A 12,733-nucleotide genomic window follows, 5' to 3' on the forward strand; every position below is an offset into this window, starting at 1 on the left:
CCAGTCCCCTCAGCCCTGCTGGGGCAACAGGCACACCCCCAGGCGGGTTCAGCCGCTCCACATGCCTGCCTCTGGAGTCCCCCAGTTCCCTCAGCCCCCCAGCCACCCAGGGCCAGCCTGAGGCACAGGCAAGCCTCAGATGGCAGCTGCACAGCTGCCCAGCACCAGCCCAAGGCACAGGCAAGCCTCAGATGGCGGCTGCCCAGCCTCCCAGGGTTGGCCCGAGGCTCAGGTAACCAGGGCCAGCCGCAGCTTGTGCTGCAGCAGTGGCAGCAGCAGAGGTGTGAGGGCTCCCGGACTGTTTGAGGGGGGCAGGCCAGGCTGAGGGACCCCCCCTCCAGTGCATGAATTTTCATGCACCGAGCCTCTAGTTTATTTTATAACTGAAAATTTGTACCTTTTAATTTCCTTCACCTATTTCATCTATCCCTCCTCCAATTCCTGCCACTACCAACCAGTCTTTTCTATATCCTATTTTTTTTTGTGGGGTATTTTTAGATTCCATACATAAGTGAGATCATATGGTATTTTTTTTAGCATAATACCCTCAAGGTTCATCCAAGATTTTATTCTTTTTATATGGCTGAATGATAAGTATCTTCTTATCCATACATTCATTCATTGATGGACATTTAAGTTGCTTCCATGTCTTTGCTATTGTAAACAATGCTTCAAAAAACACAAAGGTGCATATATCTTTTGAAGCTAGTGTTTTTTATTTTCTTCAAATAAATACCCTGAGCCGGAATTTCTGATTCATACAGTAGTTCTATTTTGTAATTTTTTTAGTTATTTAGTGTTACTGTTTCCTTGTTGATTTTTTTGTCTAGAAGATCTATCCAGTGATTTTAGTGGGGCTTTAAGATCCTCTACTGTGATTGTATTGCTGACCGTCTCTCCCTTAAAGTCCTCCAGAAGTTGATATATATATATATATATATATATATATATATATATATATATATATACTCAATACAGGAGTATATTGGGGGTATATATATATATATATATTCCTGTATTGGGTGCATATATGAAAGAGAAAATAGAGGCTAAATAATAACAAATTGGGAGAAACCAAGATGGCGGCATAGGTAAACACCTGAAATTGCTGCCTCACACAACCACTTCAAAACTACAACTAAACGATAAAAGGGACATCATGCAGAACCACAGGAAGGCTGGCTGAGTGGAAATTCTATAACTAGAAGGAAAGAAAAAAGCACACTGAGACTCAGAGGAGGTGTGGAAGTAAAGTGCAGAGGTACGGAGGTGCGCACTTGGAAAGGGCTGGCAACTGAGTACGCAGTTCTTTCTCAATTGGGAGGGAGACACAAGCTCCTGACTGCTCTGAACTCCAGGTCCGGGTGAGACTCATACAGGGAGAAACTGGACTGTCTGGCTTTGGGCAGAACTTGAGGGTGGCTTTCTCTCAGAGGTGCACAGGACACTGAGATCTAGGGGCCTCTTAGGGCAGGGCTGAAGGTGAGCCATTGCTATTTGCTTCACCCTATGGATTCCCTGAGACCCTGCCCCACACAAGCTGTGCGCAGAGGCTTTTGCATATGAATGGCCTGGCCCTTTGCAATATAAAATTACCTAACAAACTGCAGTTGGGTCAGAGAGACCCAAAACATCCAAAAGAAGGCATAAGGCCCCACAGCAACTTGCATTGCTTCACAGCTGGGCCTCATCTGGGCACCTCCAAACCCCAAACAAAGAAGAGGAATCTGCAGATCTCTCTATAGCTTCTGCTGGGTAGCCTCAGGCAGAGGCTATATTAGCACCTCCTTAGAGATCCAAGAGCCAATGTACCCAGTGGTCAGAGTGGGACCATCCAGATTATAACTCCTCAGATCCATAAGAGACACACTCAGGGGGCAGACTCAGTGAGCACCAAAGCCCCCACTGAAGCAAGTTCTGCCCCATAAGGGTGTCTCCAGCACAGAAGTTCTCCCATTGTAGACACAGCTGATTCTCACAGTCAATTGGCCTGGAGGTCAATTCCTCCCAGTGATACCAACAACAATCAAGGCTTAACTACAACAAGACTGTGCACACAGCCCACAGAGGGGTGCACCAAGAGAGTCCACCTCAGGTAACTGGGGAGGCTGAGCCACTGGGCCCTATAGGACACCTAGCACACAAAGCCACTCTATCAACACAGGGAAGTAGTCAAAATGCGGAGACAAAGAAACAGGTCACAAATGACAGAAATGGAGGAAAGCAAACAAATGGATATAGAGTTCAAAACCATGGTTATAAGGTTTTTCAAGAATTTTCTAGAAACCGCTGATAAATTTAGTGAGACCCTCGAGGATATGAAAAAGGACCAATTAGAAATTAAGCATACACTGACTGAAATAAAGAATAATATACAGAGATCCAACAGCAGACTAGAGCAGTGGTCGGCAAACTCATTAGTCAACAGAGCCAAATATCAACAGTACAATGATTGAAATTTCTTTTGAGAGCCAATTTTTTTAAAATTAAACTTCTTCTAATGCCACTTCTTCAAAATAGACTCGCCCAGGCCGTGGTATTTTGTGGAAGAGCCACACTCAAGGGGCCAAAGAGCTGCATGTGGCTCATGAGCCATGGTTTGCTGACAACTGGACTAGAGGATCCCAAGAATCAAGTCAAAGATTTGAAATATGAAGAAGCAAAAAACACCCAACCAGAAAAGCAAAAAGAATCCAAAAATATGAAGATAGTATAAGGAGCTTCTGGGACAACTTCAAGCGAACCAACATCCAAATTATGGGGGGTGCCAGAAGAAGAGAGAGAGCAAGATACTGAAAACCTATTTGAAGAAATAATGACTGAAAACTTCCCCCACCTGGTGAGAGAAATAGACTTATAAGTCCAGGAAGTGCACATAACCCCAAACAAAAGGAATCCAAAGAGGATCACACCAAGACACATCATAATTAAAATGCCAAGAGCAAAAGACAAAGAGAGAATCTTGAAAGCAGGAAGAGAAAAACAGTTAGTTACCAACAAGGGAGTACCCATACGACTGTCAGCTGATTTCTCAACAGAAACTATGCAGGCCAGACAGGAGTTTAGCAAGATGAATAGCAAGAACCTACAACCAAGATTACTCTACCCAGCAAAGCTATCATTCAAAATTGAAGGTCAGATAAAGAGCTTCACAGATAAGAAAAAGCTAAAGGAGTTCATCAACACCAAACCAGTATTATATGAAATACTGAAAAGTATTCTTTAAGAAGAGTAAGAAGAAGAAAAAGGTAAAGATAAAAATTATGAACAACAAATACATATTTATCAACAAGTGAATCTAAAAATCTAGTGAATAAAAAATCTGATGAACGGAATAAACTGGTGAATAGAATAGAATCAGAGGCATAGAAAAGGAGTGGACTGACAATTCAGGGGGGGGGGGAAGGGTGTGGGGGGTGCGGGAAGAGACTGGACAAAAATCGTACACCTATGGATGAGGACAGTGAGAGGGGGGTAAGGGCAGAGGGTGGGGTGGGAACCAGGTGGAGGGGAGCTATGGAGGAAAAAAAGAGGAACAACTGTAATAATCTAAACAATAATGATTTATTTAAAAAAATAACAAATCAATAAAGCAGAAAGATAAAGAAAAAAGGGGGGAAAAAGTGAAGTGGTGTTCATCTCAGCAGAGTTAGTGCCTCCTGGAAGCTCCCTTTGGAGCCCGATCTTCTGATGACTGTGGCTGACTTATTTTTCCTGCTAATTCTGGGCTCCCCAAGAGGTACTTAGATGATAACCACTGTCAGAAACTGTCCTCCTTTGTCTTTCAGCCACCTGCTTGAAGCTCCAAGCCATCCTTAGATTGTGCCAGTCTTCAAAGGACTTGTCTGTGCCTGGGAGGGACCACGCTGTACTCTGGGGCTACTTTGTTATTAGCACGAGGCAGAGGGCTGGGTCAGCAAACTTCTCCGGGGTTCCCAGGGCTCCCTGGGCTCCGTCTTCACCTGCCAGCCAGCTATCAATCTTAACTATTCAAAAGTCTATTTCTGAAAGGGCTTTAGGTGACCTCGCGGGTATAGACCTCTGGGTCTCCTGTGAGGGGGACATGCTGTTCAGATTTCAGGGACAGTGGTGGGTGTGTCTCCCCACCCCAGAGCTACTCCTCTGAGAGGATCCTAGAATATTTCACTGGTTGGAAATCCTCATATGCAATCCAGTGGGATCAGCTTGTTACCGGTAGTTTCTATAAGCTCTCCTGTGTGTGGGGAGCACCAGTCAGGTTACCAGAATAGTGGGGTAGACCCTACCCCCAATCCAGCCTCTGATGCTCCCTGAGCCTTTCAAACCAGTAGGCTTCCCCTCTGCTGCTGTCTCCTCTGCAAAGGCAGAGATGCAGGGTGTGGCAGGTGGGACCCCTGAGGGTGTGATGGGCTTTATCACCTAGGGTGGGGGTTTTCTGTTTCTTGAGCTGTGGCTTCTGGGAAGGGCCAAGAGCCTCTCCGAAAAAAAAAAAAAAAAAAAATGGCAGTTCGGTGTGGAGGGGTACGACTGAAAGCAGGTCTGCTTTTCCACATCTCCCCACAATGCTTCCCACCCCAGCCTCTCCTTAGGCACCTCCAGTCTGCACTGCCCTCCCTCCACCAAAGCCCGGATGAGCAGCTGCAAATGAAAATTCTGTGCTCTGGTTGTTCTTTTAAAGAACTGAGGCTTTATCTGGGACGGGCTCCAGTCTATCAGCACTGGTCTCCCCCGCAGCCAGAAGCCCTGCCTCCTGCCATGGCTGGATGGTAGGCGGGCTCTGCTGCTCTGGCTGTGGAGCCAGCCTGGGTTCCTGGCCTCCACCTCATCTTCTCAGGCAAATAACCCTCCCGTAGCCCAGAGATCCCTCTTCGCTCTCTGCCTGCCACCTGTGGGAGCTGGGTCAGCTCTTCTCCCGATCTTGCCCTTCCTACCAGTCTCCAGGTGTTTTCTGTCTTTCCTTGATGTAAGTCTCCTCCTCAGTTGGACCTCAGTTGGAAATTTCCTGGAAAATGTTCCCCAATTTAGTTTTAGTTCCAGTCTGGCCCTGGGAGGAGGTACAAGAAAGGTCCGTCTATGCAGCACCATCTTTGCCCTCTTGCTCTTTTTTAATTTTTCCCCTTTATTTCTTTTGTTATTAAGGACGTTTTGTATCTTTGTTCTGGTGGTTACATTTGTACTTTTACCTGGTACATTGCCTTGCGCCCCCTCTTTTCTTAACTATTTTCTAAATGATTTGTCGGTGTTCGATTGTTTCTTTTTAGCCTCATCTTTTTTCCATATGGTGGAATTACTGATCTTTTTCTACTTTCTTCTTTCTCCATCTTCTTCACATCTTAAAGGTTGTATTTTTGTCTATTTTTGAGAGCATATAGCATTTACATGCTATTATTGCACTATATCCCCACTCTTATTTTATGGTTACATCTAAAATTGCATATACTAAATACTCACCATTAGTCCTTTTATCTAACTTATCCCAGTCATCTCTTGGTCAGAGAAAGATCTACCTCTAGCAGATTATTTAGGGAGCGTTTATAAACTCTTCCCTGAATTCTTACGTGTTGAAACTATGATACTTGAAAGACAGCTTGGTAACATGTAAAAGCCTTGACATAAATTTCCTTTGAGTGTCTTTAATGTGCTTCATTGCTGTTGTGCTTTGTATGTTACTCTTGAAAATCTAAAACCAGCCTAAATATTCAGCTGTTTAAATAATTTGTTCTTTTTCTTAGGAACACCTCAGGAATTTTTATGTGTGTGTCTTTAAATTCTAACAATTTTACTAGGATATCTCTTGTCAAATAGGTTTTGGTGGGCCCTTGCAATAATATGGTGGGCCCTTGTAATAATATGCACATGTCCTTTTTCTTATTTCTGTAGCATGTGGGGGGGTTATAGTTTAATTAATCGTTTTTTTTTTCTTTCTCCAGGATTCAATTATACAAATGTCATTTCTTCTTTTTATGTCTTCCATTTTAAGCACTATTTCTCTCACTGCTTTCACTTCTTTTTTAAGTTTATTTTTATTCTTTTCATAGTTTTCCTGCTATTTTTCAATGTCCCTTATAAAATTTTATTTAAATCTATTCTCCTTTGGTCACTTTGTAATTTATTCTTTATTTTTGAGATTCTGAGATAATTTTGTTTCTTTAATTTCTTTCCTGAATTGTATCAATTCTCACTGCACTTATTGCCATTCTATTATTGTCCAGTTCATTTTTTTAGTATTTGAATTTTTTATTATAGATTTGATATGTATCTATTACATTTAGAAATATATATATGTACATATGTGTGTACATATATGTGTATGTGTGTGTTTGCATATATATGTGTGTGTGTGTGTGTGTATATATATATATATATATGTATATATATATCCTAGTTCAAGTTTGAGAATATTTAAATATTTAAATTGGGAGTACTGTGATACAGCATTTCTCTTCTGCTTCATGACTATTAGAGAATAAAATTTTCACCATCTAAAATATTCAAATTCTTATTTTCTGTTTTTCTACTTAAAGTAGGTTTGTAAAAAGTTGGTTTCTATTTCTAGGTAGTGGGGTATGGGTCCTCCTTCAAAAGCTCTCTCTTCTGTTAATATAACAAAATGCAACTTATTAATGGATGATTTTGTGTGTTGAGGAATAGGGGAGAGGTTGTCATTCTTAAAGTTCTCTGTATTTTCCTCAGGGCTCATAATTTTTATTTTAATTTCTCTTTCTCTTCACTGAATTGTACCTATTCTCCTTTGGTCACTATGTAATTTATTTCTACAGGCCACATTCTTTTGGTATTTATAACCTTATCTCCCAGAAACAATATGTCTTTGAGGCTTCAGCCCCTATTTCTGCTCACTTTTAAGCCCCTTCTCTGTATGTACATAATGCTGTGACCGATCCCGGCCCAGATATGTGTTCAGCATTTTACCATTTAGTATTGATCCCTCTCTCTCTCTCTCTCTTTCTGAGAATGATTTTTTCTGTGCTTCATCTAAAACAATGACTTTTATCTACTTCTTCCCATGAAATAGCCAAAGATCCCTTCCTCCCTTCTCTCTTCAACTATAGACTTGCAGAGGCAGAGGAAGCTCTGTTGGAATTTGGTCTGTATTTCTCTACTTATAGGCAATGCAAAGTTTATAATATTTTCGGTTTCCTAGCATCAATGCTGGAGGCATGGGTCCTGTGTGGTTTTATTTGCATTCTCATTGATCTAATATGTGTTTTAAGAGTATATGTAGCAGCTACCTTTTTTTTTTTTTCCTAAATCAAACTCTTTTGACTTGGATGCTATGTATAGAATATACTTTTAAATGTGTGATTTGATATAAAAAAATAAATTTTCTTACTCTTCTGTTCAATTGACTCTTCTAATACTATTCTTCTCTGGCACATAAACAAATATTTTGAAAGAAACTTCATGTTGATTTTTGCATAGTCATCCTGCTCTCAAATTTAAGTTTTCCTTTTGCAATGGAATTGACATTTCCTGACTCAGTTTGCAAAGGAAAATTACCTATTGGCTTGCGTAATGCCAGCATATTTCTTCCAAGAAGTGGTCTTAGGAAGAATCATATTTTCTCTTAAAAACTTTCATTCTCTCCCTCACCCTCTCTCCTGAAAAAACTAAAATCAATATAAGACATACCAAAAAATGTGAAAAGCTTGTGCTCATTTAAAATTAACATGAATGTAATGTTTTCAACCCATTACAAATGATCATTTGGCGGCAAATAAATCCCTTGCTCATTGCTCACACTTCCAAAAACCCAAGCATAAAATTTGCTATTTGATAAGAATAATCAACAACCATTGGAATAGAAAGAGCTAATAAGAGATAAACACAAAATAACAGAACAATAAACTAATGTAAGTTTAAGCTCCCTCAAAGCTTTCTTATTTTGAAAGAGCTGTTATCTACTACTGTTTTTAAAAATATACTCACAGAGGGGCCAAAGAATACCATTTCAATCTCAATTTTGTAAAAGTAATATGGATTAAATTCAGAAAATAAAATTGAAATAACATCACAAGTTGAGTTTATGCTGACAAACCTCAAAAAATGTAGAGTCCTTTTAAGTTTTATGTTATCTTCTGTCTGGCAACATGTCTGAAACTTTAGGATCTTTGAATAGCAGATCATTTTGTAGACTTAAATATTTAGGAACACATTTGCACTATTTTGAAGACATTGGTTAAACTGGTTAGACTTTCCAATTATTTATTGTGTAGAATGTAGTAGTTATATAAATATGCACTCTGTACAAACCCTTAGTGATGAAATGGTCAATTAAGTGGAACATATACTCAAAAATAAAATAAATTACTGAGCTGTTAAACAAGAACCTAAGTGACATATGCTATAGTATCAGTAAATGTCTAAAGGACTATTTGTTCATTTACGTTGTGGAGTTTAAAACTTTATCTAAGTTCTAGAAAGTCTTAACAGGGGCAGGCAAAAGTAGGTTTACAGTTGTCTGTATGGAAAAGACATGTAGGTTATGATTATTACAATCATTTTATTAAATCAAAAGAGTGCCACTCACACCTGTAAGCCTACTTTTGCCTACCCATGGTATATTGAACAGTAGAAATTTTGCATATTGAAGACATCATAGCACTGAAGAATCTGATAAGGTAAAAGATTCCTGAATTGAATAATGAGTGATTACAACAATATATATCTGTAAAAAATAAGATAAGTATGAATAGCTTACTCTAATACTGATTCCAGGCCATCTCTTTCATTTCCCTAACAACTACAAAGCTTACAATTAGTTCACTTTTAGGTCCTTTGGCACCAAGAAGAGTAAAATCACAATTAGCCCAAGAAGGAGCACTTTCATTAGGAATTCTGGTTAATTGTGTTCCTATTGTTGTTAATTCAGAGTAATCACTTTCTGTTTCAATATTGCTGCTGAAATTCTTTTTGAAAATAAATCAGCCTAATTTCTTAACTTAGTAAGAGAAAGAATGTAAATAAATTTGTACTAAATACTAAGACATATACTGAAATTATTTCTTTATAAAAAAATTCATGATCTTATTAAGATCTAAAATAATACTTTACACACTCAAAAAAATTCAATAAATATGTTGAAAGAATAAGTTATTAGAGATTGCTTATCCACATAAATGGAAAGCAAAAATAGTTCAGTAGGATTATTTTTAGTAAAGCCCTACTTAAATATATTTTAAAGTAATTGGTTCTAAATTCTTCCTACCAAAGAGAGAATGTTTTTGTGACATCTCACTTAGAATTACAAAACCTGCCAATTTATTAGGATGTCTGTGAAATAAGGAATTCCGATGAGAATTTTAGCATTCATTAACCATCTCCAATTCTAAGAATAAATTAATCTTTTTATTGTGAATGATAACCAAGCTCACATACAAACTCTGAATTAATAATAAAACTGGCATGAGGTGTGTATTAATAAGGTGTATAGTAGGTAAGCCCATGTGTTAGTTAATGGAATCCTGAAGAGAAATAGATTTGTTCCTGTTGAAATGATATAATCCTTGGGATTTAAGATGGATGAAAGGGAATTCCCCTTGCTAATAATGTGTAGCATTCTAAAGCTGCTAATAGGTCATTCTTTTATATGGCACTTGAATGACTACCTTTGGGAAATCCCAAATGATTTCAATTAAAGTGGCCATTATGAAAGTCAATAATTATGGTAGTATTTGAAAGGCAATTCTTTTGTAATATGATATAAATGAAGAAAAGATATCACCAAAGCCTTAGAGACTTTGAGAGTCACAAGAAATATGCAACAATATTAATAAGTGTACATGGGAGGACATATTTGAAATATGGCTGTATCCATTGTGGTCTCATGAGAAGTCCCTGAACTTGATAATCCTGGAACATGTGTGAATATAAGGGTCTGGAGCTAAGCAGTGTTGTGGAACAAAAGCATTGCCACTAGACAAAAGTTGCTATAGAAGAGGAAAATTAAATAATGATAATTCCACAGAAACAGAAAGTAATGTGGCAGAATTTGCTGAGATATTCCTGGAAGGAACCCATGCTTCCATTTTCAGATACCTGAATACAGTCCTTTCCTTGACCTCCCCACCTTCCTTGCACTAGATTTCAGAAATTCCTTGATATGAATTCGGCACTAACTTCCTACTTTCTGTCCAGCTAGATTTTTAGCTTATAAAATCTTTCGATTTATTGTTGGTAAGATATTATTGATAGTATCTCTAACATCATTATTGAATATGTGGTACTGACTAAGCATAACAAAATATTTTTTTTCTTTCCACTGTCTGCATTACATGGAACATGACATAAGTCTACCAAAGTCTGCCCATCCCCAGCTAACTCACTATCTGTTTACAAGGATTTGCTACTTTTTTCTTTTTAACCAAGAATCTGGATTATAGCAAACAGGTACAACTCCTAACTCAGGAGGATAAGTTCTTTGTAACAACTGGCCCATGTCTTTGCTTGTTTTTCTGGAGTACCCAGAGAGGTTTATGAGAATTCTTTGCCTTTTTTATTCAGTCTTCTCATTCGGGTAATTGCCATTGGAGGACCCTTGCTTTATTGAATCATCTAGATGAGAACCAGGTTTTGTTTAAAACATGAGCCAAGGGAGATCTCAAAATGTTTATGATTTCATTATTTTTCTGATCATAAAGGTATTCCAAAGTCCTTGAAAAAGTTTTTGGAAAATAAAAATCTGAACACTAAAATCACCCATCCACAATATGAACACAAAATTACCCAGCCTTTTCACTCTACACTTAAAAGTAATTGTGAAATGATCAACCTTCTAAAATCTAAGCCAAGACTTGGTCTTCAGTGATTTGTTCCTTCTAAACCACACTATTAAGATATTGATCACTTTGTTCAAGACAAATGTATGCCTTTGGAGCATGGCAACAAAAACCTCTGACCCATTTAAGTCTGAATAGCCTCTTTGAGGCATAGTTTTATATCAGGTTGGTGATCCAATACTCAGATCCCCTGGTTTTAGTATCAGAGATGTATGTGGCACTCCTTCAATGTCCACATAAATACATTTTCTAAAGCAGAGGCCCTTAGAGCACTTTCAATGATAAAATCCTTTATTCAAATGACATATTACGTGGCGTTAGTCTAGATGATGGAAGGGTGGACTATCCAGAGAGCTTCATCTTGGTGCTTCTCCTTTCTTCTTGCCCCATTCCACCCCTTACTACAGTTTTCTCTGAGGTACCTCTGAGCAGTGCCAGGTCTCGCCTAAAATTTCTCAAAGCTCTAGTTGATCCTGCTAACCATTTTATAGATGAATTAAAGTGAAATATGTAATAAATATAAGCAATACCACCTGAGGTGTAAGACAAAGTCTAAATGAATCATTTATACTTCATGTGTTTGTCCCAGAAGAGATATCTAGGTGATTCCTAGAAGCCATTTATTGCACTGTGGTTCCTCCAGGGTTTTTCATGTTGGATTTTGCTCTCCTAGTGTTCTATCTCCACCTCACTCACAACACACACCCTGTATCAAGGTGTGATTCTCGTCTCTCTTAAAAACCAGCTGCCCTATCCACCTTAATCTGACTTGAATTGACCTAGACTTCCAATGGCACCAAAGCAAAATTTAAATACATAGTAGATTTTGAAAGAATTTATTCTGAGCATCAATTATAACATGAATGATACATTTAAGTCAATAAAAGTAGTGAAATGTGGGTAGAAATTATGCAACCGTTCTTTGGTATTTATCAAATGTCTTCGTTAAGACATTTAATCCCTCATTGAACTACAATTTTCAGAATACCTTTTTGGTGCCACTTCATCAACTTTTGGTACCAGTTATCATTTTTTTTTTCCTGAATGTCTCTACTTAGTTACAGATTGGCTAGGTCTGACCCAGTACATTCCCCATCTCTGCATGGCTACCACATTGAGCCACTTCAAGCATTCAAATGGCATCATTGTGGAGCATTCCTGTAACGAATGATTAGAAAAATATTTCATATTTCTATGAAAGCTAGTGCTTCTTATTGCAAACATTTTGGCAACCCATGAAAAATGATATGAGAAAAAAATTATTCTTTGTCTAAATATACTTTGAAAAATAGTATCAGTATACTTCTGAAAAGAGAAGGTATGGGATACTGTGGGGCTATAAAAGAGGAAGAGGGAAGTTCTACATGGAGCTGATTTAGAAAATTCCCATAAGCATACTTATAAATATACTAAATACTCAGGCCAAAACAGGCTTTCTGACATCCCCCAAGGGGTCCCAGATTTCGAGAGGGTGCAGGCCAGGTGTTGAGGGACCACACCAGTGCATGATCGAGGCGGGGGAGGGACCACGGGAGGGCTCTAGGGCATGCCCTGCCCGTCTCACCCAGTCCCAATCGTCCGCACCCCAGCAGCAAGCTAACCTACCAGTTGGAGCATCTGCCCCCTGGTGGTCAGTGCCCATCATAGCAACTGGTCGAATAGTCGAACTACTGGTCGGACACTTAGCATATTAGGCTTTTATTATTTAGGATATAGAGATATACATATACACTAAGCACATATGAGTATATAGGTATATGTTTACATACATAAAGAATGTACCACACATATATATGTATATGTGTACATACATGTACATTCATATAATGTGCTTCTATAAATAAATATACAATGTTCCTAATCCTAACCACTTTCAATTATTATTTTCATGTTCAGCTGCATTTTTCCCACATTAATTTCACTTGGGTGTATCAAGGCTGTAGTATAAAAGAAAGGTA

This window comes from Cnephaeus nilssonii, assembly GCF_951640355.1.
Source record: "Cnephaeus nilssonii genome assembly, chromosome: 15".
NCBI classification, from domain to species: Eukaryota; Metazoa; Chordata; class Mammalia; order Chiroptera; family Vespertilionidae; genus Cnephaeus; species Cnephaeus nilssonii.